Raw genomic sequence first — 15,400 nt, forward strand, 5'->3', positions numbered from 1 at the left:
GTCTTGGCCCGGGCCTTTGCCAGGGCCACGGAAATCGAGGCTAACATTGCCCCGTGGGTGCCCTTGGGCATATTCCACTTCTTCCACTCTCGTAGCTTCTCCATAGTGTCGGCGCCTAGTAACCCCCCGGTTGAGAGCACCAGAGGCATGAACAAATTGGTGCCCTCGACCCTATCCCTCTCGTCCGATGGCAGCCCCGTCACCTTTCTTCTGGCTTGCTGTGCTAGTAGCTTCAGGGCCCTGGCTTCAGTGTCCTCCGTCCACTGTCCGTCGGCCGCTCGCCTTTCTGCCTCCGCCCGGTCGATCCTAGTCCTACCGTTCGACTCCAGCGCCTCCCGGTGGCTCGGGGCGTACAGGGAGACTATCTTGAGGTCATATTCCTCACTCAAGACCAGGCGGTGGTCCGCATCGTCTAGAACCACCTTGATATCATTGAGTCGATTCAGGTGATCATTGATGTATGGCTCGACCGTCACAGTGGAGCCAGGGATGGACGCTAAGGCCCCTGCCATCCGAGCCTTGACGGCGTCGTGTCGAGATTTGGCAAAGCGTCGACGGGACATGCAGTTCTCGTCGTGCCCAGGTGTATTCTGCTCTGGGCACTTTCTGCACTTCCCGCTGTAACCAGGCATCAGGGTGCGGTAGTGGAGTGCAGCCTGAACCGCTGCGTCGGACATGGTGTAACGTGCGGCCGACGGGATTGCCGTCAGCCATTTCCGACCAAGCTGGGACGACGACTCTACTATTGCCAGCCTATCGCGTAGCGGGAGGGATGCCATGAGGGTCTTCTGGGTATTGATGGCGGCATCCCGGCATAGCTCGCGCTGGGAGAGCGGAATTGTCGATTCGTCAAGGTCGGGTAGAAGGGGTAGTAGGGATTGGACAGCAAGCGAAGAAGCGGCCTGGTAGGCCAACGGTGCGTACTCCCGGTGAGAAGCCAAGCCTACACCCCCCATAACCGGCGGCAGGGAGAGGATCGTCCGGTCTCGCTCGACATCCGCCGGTGCTGCCCCTCGGAGATGGTCAAGGGCGGTCCACAGCATGTTATCGAGCTTATCCCAGGCGTCAGGGATGTCGTCGGACGAGAGAGACCGTTGGAGGTGGCGCAGCTTGTGTTGAATGGATTGTCGTAGGATGAGAAGGGCATGTTGGTCCGGGAGTGTGCGAAGTCGAAGTAAACCCGCTCCGATGCTTTCTACCTTCTCCTCAAGGAAGTGGCGCCGGAAGGTAACCGACCCGACACAGGTACCCAAGAGCTGCACTCCATTCTGCCTGATATCGTCGAGGCTGAGGTGTTTGCATTTGGCCAGGTTAAGGGACAGCGGGGACCCGCCTTCGGTGAAGAAGTCCGTCGCCGTCGCTAGAGCGTTATCGTTTTCCCCTAAGATGAAGATGTCATCAAGGTAGGCTAGAACGAGGTATCCCTCCCCTAGGCGTGCTTGCAGCTGGTCTACCGTGTCTCGTATGCCAATGGAGAAGAGGAGTGGGCCGAGCGGGTCGCCCTGACGAACCCCTTGGGCGGACTGGAGGCAAACCACGTCTCCACCTCCGTAGACGTACAGGGGAGAAGGGCCGTTGTACGACCACGCGGTTGTCTTGAGGAGCGCCGGAGCGTGTTTGCGGAGGGCCACGTTGAGTACGTGGCGCGGAAGGGCATTGAAGGCATTGGATGCGTCCAAGGAGGTAAGGTGGGTGAATCGGCGAAATGTCGGGTGTCGGTCTACTGCCATCTGTACTGCATGGACTACGCTCTCGACTCCGCCTTTGCTCCCGACCCCAAACTGGTGGGGCGAGAGGAAGGTGGGGTCGAAGTTGGAGGTGAAGATTGCCTTCACCGCAAGCCTATAGAACATCTCACCCACCGCAATCGGGCGAATCCCTCCGTCAGGCTTCAGGAGGGAGTGAGGCGGGCGGCGCAGAGGAGGTGCTTCCCTACAGCGCGGCCAGCCGCAATGTCCGAGGTGAGGGAAGTAAGGAAACGCAGGAAGTCGTCATTGGCGGCCACTAAAGATATGAGTTTTACCGACCAGCCCGAGGCTCCGGGGGCGGTGTCAGGGCGGAACGACTTGATAGCGATCATGATGTCGTTGACCTCCGGGGTAGTTGGGGTCGCTACGTCGGCCCGGATGGGGGCAAGGAAGGGGTTGTCGGTGCCGGCGGGATGCTTCACGGCAAGTGAGGCGATTGTGTCCTCATTGATTGGCGCAACCTTCGCGTCCGAGTTGAGGGTCCTTTCGGCTTTGCCAACGAGGCCCCCCTCCACAAGCTCCCTGGCACGGACGGCCACACTCCTTGTGACAGCTGGGCCACGACCGTGAGCAGCGGGCCATGGCACATCGGGGAAGCGTGCAAGCCTGTCCGCCACTGCCCCATGACCATTCCTCATCTCTGGGACTAAACCTACCTTTACCACAGCCAAGATATTGAAGAGGTTGTCATCCGTCGGATCATCGTTGTACCGGGCGGCCAGCCGTCCAACACAAGAGGTAAAGGGGCGGACGAGGCTGGGGTGAAGGTGCTTTATTGAGCCAGGGAGTGGGAGGAGGTCGGCCATCCCGCGGGCGGTGTCGCATTGGGCTACTGGCCGAGGTGGTGTACCGAGGTCGTGGGTGATCGGCGAGTGAGCTGTCGGCGTGGCCAGTGTACGTGGAAGGGATAGGGAAGGGGTCGAGGGGGGAGAGCGGGAGTGCCGTGGCAAGGGCAGGGGAGGAGGGGGAAAGTCGGGCGTTGGAGGGCGGCTCGAGGCCGGCGACGAGGGGCGAGGAACATCCCTTGACAGGACCAGGGAGGGCGGGGTGGGGTGAGGCACCGCTGGCGAAGCGTTAGTCGATGGTGGCGCGCTGGCGAAGCCTCGTAGAGGAGTGGTGGTAGTCGACGGGGGTGCGACGCCAGGTATTGAAGGCAAACGGTATTGTCACGATGGTCAATGTGGCCTCAGTCAATGAGCCCTATCACACAACGAGACAGTATACTATGAGGAAACGACGATAACGAGGATAACGAGGATAACGAGGATAGCGAGGATGGCGAGGAACTTGACGCGGATATCTAGAAGGGCTCGTAGCAGTTCTAGATAGACTGAGGTACCACAGTGATATCGTTGAACGATGAGCAAGGTACTAGGTATGACTTTCAATCGAGAAATCGCTAGAGAAAGACTAGAACAACGAGAACTAAGACCATGTACCTATATATCTCCACTGATCCATCCGCCAGGATGCGTAGAACATCGATCAACTTCCTCCTGTTTCTATCGTTCACCTGCAGCCCCCTTTAACTCGGTCTTCGGCGAGTATATCGAGTTGTGCTCGAAGATATCGAAGAAGTCGAAGATATCAAGAGGGTTTACGTAATAATGGCTTATTCGTGGTCGTGGCGGAATGGCCGTCATGACACTCTGCCCCCCCTTATGATCGAGCTCCGGCGAGATGAGAATAGAGAGAACAGTGAGGGTAAGTCGGTAGGATATGGGGACCTCGCAAGGACAAGGAGAATTTCGACGAATGCGCACGGGCATAAGAAGCGACAGTGTATACCGAAAGGAGGGGGAACCGCCGGTACTAGAAACGGGAAATTCAACAGCATCGTACCACACAGGTGAAGACTCAAGAGCGTAACTCAACTTTCAAGGCAGTAGCTTTTCATCTCTCACCTCAATACCATTGTCAACCCCACAACATTCAAGATCCATCCCGAAATGCCTCGCTCAAACAACACTTCCAGGCGTAAGTCGAGAAGCACGCCATACGCGCGGTGTGTGGCAGATGCTGACAGGACGACAGGAACAAACATGAGAATCCGAGCTGCCAGTGGACAGTTGAGCGTAATGGGACGGCGAGGTGAGTGCCGAGCCCCTGTATCGATAGCAGCGAGCGAAAGCGCGAGCAGGACGAGGTAGAGCGCCGATGGGCAGTCGAAAACGAAGCAATAATCGACGCGAAAGAACAGAGGGTCAAGAAAAGCGAGATAATGATATGCTGACGTTAGCCGATAGGAGCGGTTCAGGCGGTCCTAGACGCCGAAGACCTCGATATCAGTGTCGACTTCGATGACGAGGCGACGAACGGACGTCGCGAGCGAGAGGAAAACCACGGTGAGCTGTCCAGACCTTAATCATGAAAGAAAATGGTACTCAGCGACGCTGACGCCATACCAGGCGGACGGTTCACAGAGATGCCTTCATCTCCCGAACCGCGAACCCCTGCTCCTGTGGCTAGGGCGAGACCTCGCCCCCGCCTTAGCCCCAGGATCACCTACTCTCCTATCATCCCCCGACCCCAGAGGTCGTTGTCGACGCCAAGCGTTCGACCGGGGATCCTCCGACTCGACATTCCCGGCCGCGAAACCCAGTTTCTGCGCTACAGCACCCCGACGACCTCGTACGTACCAGTACAATATCCCAAGATGTAAGCAATGAACCCAATTGAGACGTGCGGAACTTAGCGCTGATTAGCGAGAACAGCCCGATCACCATCACCGGCGAGGGAGACCATCGCTACCCCCCAACGACTACTTCTCCTTCCTCCTCCTCCAATCGCAGCAACTCCTTCTCCTACACCAACCGTACCGACTCCACTCGCCCCGGAGGAAACTACATCTCGATCCCGCCGTAGTTCAAGCCTATCCTCTCCTCCAGACGACATCCCACGAGAAGGGGACGAATGGATGCCCAGTAACATGGACATCCCGTCAGAGATGGATCTTGACTACTATCAAAGGTCCGAAAGAGGTCCAGAGGACGATGGTGACGAGGATGACCGGGACGAGGATGTTATTCGAGACCCAGACGACTGGAACATGGAGAACGAGAATGGTGAGCACCGTAGTGAATCAATTCTAGACACTCAGCTGATAAAATTGTAGACCCCGACGGCTTCGAAGGTGATGAAGACGCCCCCTGGAGAAAGGCAGCGCCTGAAACCCCACCTCCTCACGGGCATGATCTACCTCCTCGCCAGTCTCCGAAAACTCCCCATCGACGACCAGGAAGAGCTTCCTCAACTCCTGGCACACGATCGACACCCGGCAGACCACGAAAGCCGAAGAATACGGACAGGAGCGAGGATGTTATTCTTGTGAGCGATGTGATACCGATGCACGATCTCGCGAGAACTTAGCTAATTGTGAACGCAGAGGAATCATCCTAGTGCCGTCCCTCGACCTAAGCCCTGCGAGAGGTGCCGGAAAGGGAATTTCGTGTGTTTGGGTCCCCCAACACCGAATTCAAAGTGTTACACTTGCCTTTCCCAATCCTGCTCGCACAAGGCGAGCGCAGGGGAGGGTTACGAGGGCTACGATGAGGGTGAGCTATGGCTTCGCCTGATCCATCACATGGAGTTCGCCCGAAACACCGTCGGTCCAACCCGTCACTATGCCATCGTTGAGGCTCGTAGGATCACACGTCTCCTTGGCATTCCAATGAACGAGGTTACTGGTGAGTTTGATGGAGAGGGAGAACAAGGCCCGTCCAGCTCTTCTCAACTGTAGATATCTTCTTGAGTTGTACATATGGCCGTCTATGCATTTCGGTTACTGCGGTCCTAGAGAAAACATGTCATATTAGCAGAATCGTGGATTTAGTAATGGCTCTGAGCAGAGAGAGACAAAATGGACTCCGTTCAACGGAAGTCTCATGAGACCAGGAGAGATGCGAAACAAGGCAAACTGAAAGCAGGATATCGAAGAAAAAAGACCATTACACGGGTATCTCGAGGGTATAAAGAGAAAAGCGAGAACAAGAGTACGTTACCGACTCAGGTCTCTAGGCGAAGGCTTGTCAGGGTTCGCACGGTGGAACTCTTCCACCGATTCCTGGGCACCTTCCAAGTTACTAACAGGCTCCCAAGATACCGCGTCATCGGTATTTTCATATCCTAGCCACTCCACTTGATATTCTAGACGTCGTCGCCGAATTCTTGAGTCGATAATTCGACTGATCTCGAAGTTTTCGCCCAACTCGTCCACTTCTACCGGGCCAGGTGGATCGTAGGACTGTCCGGGAAGGAGTGGAGGCGTAAACGAACGTAAAAGGATAACATGGAAGACGTCATGAATTCTCATGCTGCTAGGAAGGTTCAGACGGTAAGCATGCTCGCCAACGACTTCCGTTACCTCATAGGGACCAGCCCATTTGACATCTAACTTCTTCATAGGTCGTTTGGTCGTCACATTCCTAAGGTTTAGCATCACCTTGTCTCCAACCTTGTACTTAACCTCTTCCCTTCGCTTCCCGTTGTAATATCGTGCGTAATCCTCGTTGGCCAGCTCGATATTTCGCTGGCATAGTTCATGAACTTCAGACATTGACTTGATCTTCTCGACCATTGGGGCAAGAGAAGAAACATCATCATGAATGATGTCTTCAATCCATCGAGGGGGAAAATCCGTAATTGGCGAAGAAGGGTGACATCTTGATCGCTGAATGAACCGAATTGTTGTATGAAAACGATGCACGAGCCAAGAGTGATGACCAATTATCCTGTTTGTACGAGGCGAAGATACGCAGGTACTGTTCAAGTACCTGATTCACTCTCTCTGTCTGCCCATCCGTCTGTGGATGCCAAGCAGTAGACAACGACACCTTGATTCCAAGAGACTTACAGACCCCAGACCACACACGACTTGTAAACTTCGACCCCCCGATCTGAAACAATACTCGTTGGCAACCCATGGTGAGAGAAAACATGGTCGATAACCAGGTCGGCGCAGCCCAAGGCCGTAAGAGTTGTAGTAGTCGGAATGAATATTGCCCACTTTGTGAGTCGATCGACGACAACCAAAATCGAGTTGAAACCTTGGGACTTAGGTAATTCCTCGACAAAATCCATTGAAATCGAAGACCATGGAGCATCGGCAACCTCGAGAGACTGGAGATAACCTTGCGGTTTCTGTCGAACCGGTTTATTTCGCTGGCAGGTAACACAGCCTTTGATATACAGCTCGACATCCCTGCGTAATCCAAGCCAGCAGTACTTCCGTTGCACTAATTCAACGGTTTTACTCACTCCCTGGTGTCCTGCCATCACACTATCATGATGCGCTTTGAGAACTATGGTGCGAAAATTCTTGTGGTCCGGTATGTATATCTTGCCATCCAGAGTGAGCAAGCCTTGTTCGTTAAATTCGAAGGTCGCTGAGTCGGGAAAACCCATTCGTCTGGCAAGATTCCGCAATAATCGAGGTTCTGGAGAGTCGCAGGGATCTTCTACGGTATCGGGGCCAGCAAGAGTTCGTGACAAGATCTCTCTCACTGTATCTAAATCCGAATCCTCTACCAACCCTTCCTTGATCCCATCAACGTCCATCTTGTCGTCGTCTGTAGAGGTTGACTCCTCATCGCCGTCGTCTTGGTCCTCCACCGTCGAAGGGACAAGCGCACGCAAGGGACTATCGTAAGATTCGGGAAGTAGCGAGGATTGATCAAGACTCGGTAGCGCCTGCACGAAGTCCTGTTCTAAATCGGCTCCCGCAGGAACATAATCTGCTCGTCTTGATAAGGCGTCTGGAAAGGTTGCCTTGGACCCAGGTCGATATACTATCTTGAACGAGAACCCGGAGAGAAGGTCGACCCATCGTGCTTGACGAGAGTTAAGCTGTCGAGGTTCCATCCAGTATGTCAGATTGAGGTGATCCGTTACTACCGTCGAGAAGACTTGAAGTAATAGATGTCGCTTTCTCTTGAATGCCATGACTATTGCTAAGAACTCCTTTTCAGTGACGGTGTAGTTCAATTCCGCCCCTCTGAAGGATCCAGATTCCATGGCGACTGGATGCTCTAGCGCTGTCGTAGGATCTATCTGGGAAATAACGAATCCCCAGCCGAAATGCGAAGCGTCCGTCTGTATGAGGGTCTCGGCTAAAGGGTTGAAGTGGGCAAGAACTGGAGCTGTGGACATCGTGCGTTTGAGGAGATCGAAGGCTCGTTGCTGGAGAGTCGTCCACTGGAAAGGAATGTTCTTGCCAGTCAACGCATGTAACGGCTTGGCAATTCTAGAGAAGTCCTTGACAAAACGTCGATAATAGCTCGCAAGTCCAAGGAAACGTCGACATTCTCGAAGAGTTTTGGTACCGGGAAGTCCACCACTCCTTGAACATACGAAGCATCTGCCCCAATACCGTTTGCCGAGATCATGAAACCGAGGAACTTGACTTCGGTCTTCTCAAACTCGCATTTGGCAGCATTCAAGAAGAGTTTCGCTTTGCGGAGTCGTTCGAAAACTATTCTTGTTAGTCGACGCAACTCGTCCAAGGTCACAGCGTGAACTATGATATCGTCAATGTATACTATTACGCCTTTTCCCAATAGATCGGCGAAGATCTCGTTGAGAAAGTGCTGATACACAGCTGGAGCATTACGAAGCCCATCTCGCACCACCAGCGATTCAAACATTCCGAATTGAGTCCTGAAGGCTGTGTACTTCTCGTAGCCTTCTGCCACTCGTAGTAGTTGATAGGCGCTGGGAAGGTCGAATTTGCTAAAATACCTAGACCGAGAGAGATCAAGAGTAACTTGGCTGATAAGAGGAAGTGGGTAGGCGTCGGGGACCGTAGCTGCATTTAGCTTTCTGTAGTCCACCACCATTCTATACTTTCCGTCCTTTTTCGGGACAAAGAAGGTAGGAGAACCGTATGGGGAGTTACTCGGTCGAATTCTTCCAGCAGCTCGTTCCCTATCAAGAGTTTCCCGTAGAGCTCCAACTTGATCAGGACTGAGCTCGTAAAGAGGAGCTGGGGTAAGCTTAGCCTCCGGCTTGAGTTGGATCTTTAGATCATACTCTCTTGCAGGTGCAAGAATCTCCTTACCAGAACGAGGATGAAATATGTCAAGGAATTCATGGAACTCAGCTGGAACCACCTTCATTACCTCGACACGTTCCTCTTCAGTGAACTCCATAGGTTCACAGAAACTTGGAAGAAGCTTGAAATCGTCCGGTACCTTGATGTCTTCAGAAGCAATGGCGCAGAGTCGCGTTGATTCCGGAGGACTAACCCCTGCTATAGGACTAGGTACCCATTTACTCGGTGAAGAGACAGGAATGTAGTTAGGATACGTGGCTGCATCCTTCCTAGTTTTGAAATTCGTCAAAGGTCGATACTTTGACCGCCATTTCGGGAACATCGAGGATTTAGAGACGGCTTTCGATAGACCGGAAGGAGTGTTTGACGAACTCGAAACTTCCGATATCTCGTTGGTAGACATTGGGGCTTGAACCTTTGTCGAACTTGTTACCAACCTTATGGGCCCTTCGATAACTGGCAATGTCGAAGACGAGGACGAGGGCTTGGACGAGGACAAGGACGAGGGCGAGGACGAAGACAAGGACGAGGGCGAGGACGAAGACAAGGACTTGGACGAGACGGTAACGGATTTGAGTGGTTCTTGTTCTGTATTCTCCCCTGGAGAGTTCAGAATATTAACCATTCGTCGTCCAAAATCTACTATGACATGATTTGCTTGTAACCAATCATATCCGAGAACAATATGTACTCCTGATAACTTGGTCACATCAAATCTGACTTGACCCGAGTATTCTCCTATCTGAACAGTATCTTCAAGATACTTTGTAATGGGACCGGCGGAACTTGGTTGGCCATCGAAGAGGGTGATCTGTCGAGGTTCGTCATATGATACAGTCGCCAAATGCCATTCCTCTATGACGGTACTATCGATGTAGTTCAGACCAGCTCCACTGTCGAGGAGAATGGTCACCATTTGACTTCGAATTCCGCTAAGATATCCAGTGACAACGGCTTGGGGTTTCTGTAACTCGATGGAATGTTCGATAGACGATCTAGGAATACCGAGAGGCAGCGAAGGAACGGGTATATTCGAGGAAGATGCTTTGCTGGTATCGAAACTAACGGAATCGAGAATGGAAGGAGATGACTCGGGACGAGAGGAATTAATGGTGGATGCTTGTAGGGGTAACATATCTCTATTTCTAACGGGTATCTTTGAGTCCTGTACTATTGCAGAGAGGTTAGCTAACTCAGAACGATGTACCTCTCCTGCTCCATCGTCCCTCAAGCTTTTGGGTCTGCAGGTGCAGTTCCCGTAGCCTGAGGGAGACGATTGTAATATCCCCCCCTACATTCCATAGCAATGTGACCAGGCTGACCACAACGCCTACAGAGTCCTTCCGCCATTCGACGATCAAGTTCCTCCTGCGGAAGTCTAGTCCCAGGAGTAATATTCGTAGAACTCGACGTGGGACCTGGGGTAGAACTAGAAGTTCTCGACGGATTCGTTGAGGAAGGAATGGGAGTCAACGAGGATGGAGATGGTGACTTAGCGCTATCCCCTTTCTTTTCCTTGCTTTCCTTGCTAACAACCTTCTTCTCTTCATTCTTCTTCTCAGCCTCTCGAGTCCGTAAACGGTTGTCGAGTTGAACCACAAAGGCTGATAACTCGTTCAAGGTAAGGAAGTCCTTTCCATGTCGAGCTATCTCATCCTTCATCTGACTGGATAGTCCGTCTATAGCCCTCTCAATGATTGGCTCCTGATCCTTCCATCCCAAGACTCCAACATATCGTCTTACTTGAGCGAAGTACTCTGCCGCGGTGCTGGTCTGTCGTAGTTCCTTGAAGGCTGCTCGAGCCGTAGCCTTCTCGTCAGGATCTCCAAAGTTGGCCTTCAAGTATTTGATAAAGTTGCGATACGTTTGGAGTTCTTCTGGGATAGGATCCATCTTCATCAAAGGGCGCACTGCATCCCGAGCGTCTCCGCCCAAGTAGCTATACGTGAACGATACCTTGATGTCTTCGGTAGGAAATCGAGATGGTTGAAGCTTGATTGCCAAGTCACATTGGTCGATGAAGCCTTCGAGTTTACTCGGTTTGTTGCCATAGAACTTCTCTGGATCGGCAGGTTTAGGCTCCTTGAACGAGGACGAGGGAGACTCAGAACTGCGACCAAGAGTGCCTCTACCCAACAGAGCTTGCGACACCATTCGATTGCTATCCGCCATATTCGCGAGAACTTGAGCCAGGAGGGTATTGGAATCAACGCCTGCATGATGGTGTCGAGATCGTCCAGAATGACTAGTCCCGTGGCTTCTTCCACCTGATCCATGAACAGAAGCCAACCCCTGAACTTGGGAAGGAGCAGGACGAGAACGGGGGCGTGGCTGAGAACGAAAAGAGAGATGGGATGCTGGACGAGAGCCAGTTTGAGATCGTCGAAGACCTCTTGGTCTAGCCAGTGTTTGACCACCTTCATTTCCGGAAAGTTCGTCATCTCCATCATCAGCTCCAGCTTCTCCATCATTCTGTGGCGTAGTTTCATCTCCCAGATGCGGCGGAAGATCCGGATGAAATTGTTCGAGGTGATTGTCAGGTGCTAAGGCAGAGCCCGCACGGGTGTTGACCATTGTCGGTAGTATAAGAGGTTTTATGTTGAATGACGAGTAGAGGATCGAGGATATGAATTTTCGTTCGAACTATCCGAACAAGAGAGCGAGAACAGGGGGAACGAGGATGTGTGATAGGTAAGAGCGATTTCTCGATACTGTCACGATGGTCAATGTGGCCTCAGTCAATGAGCCCTATCACACAACGAGACAGTATACTATGAGGAAACGACGATAACGAGGATAACGAGGATAACGAGGATAGCGAGGATGGCGAGGAACTTGACGCGGATATCTAGAAGGGCTCGTAGCAGTTCTAGATAGACTGAGGTACCACAGTGATATCGTTGAACGATGAGCAAGGTACTAGGTATGACTTTCAATTGAGAAATCGCTAGAGAAAGACTAGAACAACGAGAACTAAGACCATGTACCTATATATCTCCACTGATCCATCCGCCAGGATGCGTAGAACATCGATCAACTTCCTCCTGTTTCTATCGTTCACCTGCAGCCCCCTTTAACTCGGTCTTCGGCGAGTATATCGAGTTGTGCTCGAAGATATCGAAGAAGTCGAAGATATCAAGAGGGTTTACGTAATAATGGCTTATTCGTGGTCGTGGCGGAATGGCCGTCATGACAGGTATGTTCGGCCACCAAGGAACACTAAAGTCCGACCCTCCAACCTTCGCCTCATGGGTTCTGACTGCCCCTTGCACGCCTTCTCATGGGCTGTAGTCGCCGTTCCCCCTGGCTTCAGGACCGACCCGCAGTCTGCACATACCTGGACACGGTCGATAAATGCTGCAAAATCGGATAGGACAAAAGGAATGCCAGCATGGGCTTTGCGGCAGTGACTCCACACATCCGACCCGTTGAAGGAGGGACAGGCGGGGCAAGGGACATTGACAAGGGGGGGAGGAGCTGCTGCTGGCCTGACGCCATCCAGAGGGGGAGAGCGCCTGGTGACTCGGCCGCCCACAGTGCTGGCTCGCCCGTCAAAGAGGTCGCTCGCGGTGGACCGAAGCTGCTTGTTCCTGCCTGACGGGATAGAGGCTGTATGAGAAGGGTCGTCGTAGGGAGGAGGGGGTGGCATGATCACGTGATCCCCGCGGCACCGCAGTACCACGGCTATACCGCGGTAAACTTGAGTAACGGAGTAGCGGGGACCGTGGGAAGGTGGAGGTATCCCTGGATCCGTACCGTGGTATACTACGGTATGCCGTGGTTGTACCGCGGTAAGGGGGATACCGACCGTGGGAGAGTGGAGGCCGACCGGTAGACTCTCGCTCAACAAACCACACAAGCTTGGACCGCCAGTAGAAGGTCGTTGAACTGTTTACCGCGTAAACAGTCCGGAGGGGCAGCAAGCGAGTGAGGAGCGGTTGGAGAGAGGGGGAGAGTCCCGGCTGCCGAGCAGGGAGGGTGTTGGAGGGGTGGGGTGATTGGGAGTGGGGCCGTCGGGAGGCCGAGGAAGTGTCAGAGTGGGGCTGCCGCCGGTAGGCAACGCGTCGTTGGTCCTCCCAGCGTGACCTGGCACAGCGGGGTTCCCCCGTGTGACAGACAAGCCAGCCAGACGCCTGGGGGCCTGATGAAGGTGGCCAACAAGGTGTCGAGGGAAGGCTGAAGGCTGAGGGGGCAGAGAGTGGCCAGGAGTAGTTGGCGGGTCGAGGGGCCGAGTTACTGTCGAGGATGTCGAGGTCGATCTGAGCCGCGGCGACGACGGCGGCGACGAAGGGGGTCACCCCCAGCGACGAGCGTAGTACTGTCGTGTACAGCAAGCTCAGATCTACCGAGTCGTGGTGTTTATTCGAGTTGTTATATAGCGTTTTCCAAAGTTTTCCAAAGTTTTCCAAAGCGGACGGGATGGAATGCTTTCCAAAGCGGACGGGATGGAATGCTTTCTGTGTTCTATGGCCGTAGATGAGAAGGTAGCCATCTCGATGTAATCATGAATCGTGGACGGAAGCTGGTCTTGGAATTGAGATTAGCATATTTACGTAGATAGTCTCGTTTGGTCTGACAAGTTCGAAGATGCGTACTCGGCCACGGCCTCACCTCCAGCTTGATCAATGTTGTTTGATACTCGACTTCAGATAATCCATCACACGTCTGACCCGACCGTGGGCATCTTCCTGAAGCTCGAGTCTTGCCACTTTGTGCGTTATCTATGACTGCCGCATCTCTTTGCATGTTGTCTTGTCTACCAAAATGTGACCTATCCGGCCTTCCAATCACACTCCATTCGCATACCGTTCTATCCTAATCACATAACGACTAGACCGCTCACTCAAAGTCTCTCTGCGTTGCAACAGACTCCAGATCAGTATGGTTCACTGTACCGCGCACAGCAGTCTTCGGAGACGAACAGACACTCACTTCCACAAACAGCACATGGTCGTGCTTTAGCTCGAGCGGGGAAGACCAGATTATTGAATTGTTTCTTTCCGTCCCTGACCTCGATCGATGAAAGGATATCTACAATCGGTCTTTGAGGTCAACACGTTGCTTTCGGGTCGGAGCTGGGCTGGCGCGGAGACACCATTGGTGATGATGGTATCGTTCATGGTTGTGAGAGTGGCAAGGACGCTATTAGTTGCAGGTCAAGACTTACATGGACCCAAGGGTGCTTGGTTGAACTCCTGGAACAGCGGAGGACAAAAAATCTTCGAAATGAAGTCGTCGATAGTGGAATCCCTCGTACTCTCCTCATCGTTTATCCTAAGTCTGTCCACTTCCTCCAGTCCAGCCTCCCCTTCGGTTTCTAGAATCATCGCTACCTTTTCCACATGTTGATATCCCCCTCGAGTCTCGAGCAGCAGGTCGAATTGTCCACAAATCTCCGTCGTGAGTGACATCTCTCTGAGTCGAGGAGGCAAGCTTCCGACCGCAAAGATACACGAACGGTAGGCGAGGTCGCTGACCACAGTGGACAGCCAATGGATCAATGTCATCGGGCACATCTCATGAACTATCGGTACCGGGTCTTGCTTCTGAGTGGATGGATCGAATAGATGCACACGTGAATCCACTCCTATTCGGAAATGTGGAATGTGACAACCGAGTAACAGAGGAGAGAAGCCTTTCTTCAGTCCGTGAATTGTGACGGTGTGGACCCTGGCGTGTGTCATCTGGAAAAACAGGAGCAAGGGGTTGAGACGGTTCACCATGAAGCCCTCCGATAAGTGGTGCATAGAAGGAACCGTATGAACACACATTTCGAGGGGTGAAACGAGTCGAGTCGTCGTGATAAGTGAAATGATTCCCATCGAGGATAGGACGTCGTTACCGAAGCCGAGGAAATGGGCATTGGGAAAGAGTAGGTGATCGCCGAGTTGTCGGACAGTACGTGCGAAGAGCAGGTAGAAGGTATCGCGATATCCTGACACCAAAGGAAAGATGTCGACAACGAGAGCCTTGGTCCTTCGGCATGACCAAATGGTTCGATCGAGGCTAGAATGGAAATCAATCTCCTCTTCGTCTTGCTTTCTTTCCTTCTTGGAGTCGGGATGAAAAGCATGCAATAGGGAGAGCCATTGCTTGTTGTTCTTGATCCGAATTTCTGGGTAAATAATCTGACTGACTGCCTTGTAGCCGGAAAGGCATGTACGCTGAAGCGAAAGCAAAGTGGGCAGGTCGTTCTGAGCATGGACGATTTGAGCAAGTTGAGGGATAAGATCAGTAGGGAAACATGGGTGAATAGGCGGCGCGTGCAGTAGGTCGGTTGGCAGGGAAGATTGTCGATCAGATTCGGATGACATGGTCGTGAGTGCCGCTCGTGGGAGTAGACACATCTAATGACTGGTTCAATCAGCAAAGGAATCGCTAGATGCTGTTATATGTGTTGATGTTTGATGAGAGAAGAGAGAAGAAAGAAACAAACATGAAATGTATGGGATCCCGGTCAGTAGCATGTATAGGTTCCCTGAAGGACGATGCGAAAGGAGGTGTGATCGAACATCGCCGAATACATTGATCCGTGCGTCGAAGACACTTGGGTCACACTTCCGATGAACATCAAAATGACAGTCCTTGCATCCGTATATCTAGC

This window comes from Kwoniella newhampshirensis, chromosome 1 (assembly GCF_039105145.1).
Source record: "Kwoniella newhampshirensis strain CBS 13917 chromosome 1, whole genome shotgun sequence".
Lineage (NCBI taxonomy): Eukaryota > Fungi > Basidiomycota > Tremellomycetes > Tremellales > Cryptococcaceae > Kwoniella > Kwoniella newhampshirensis.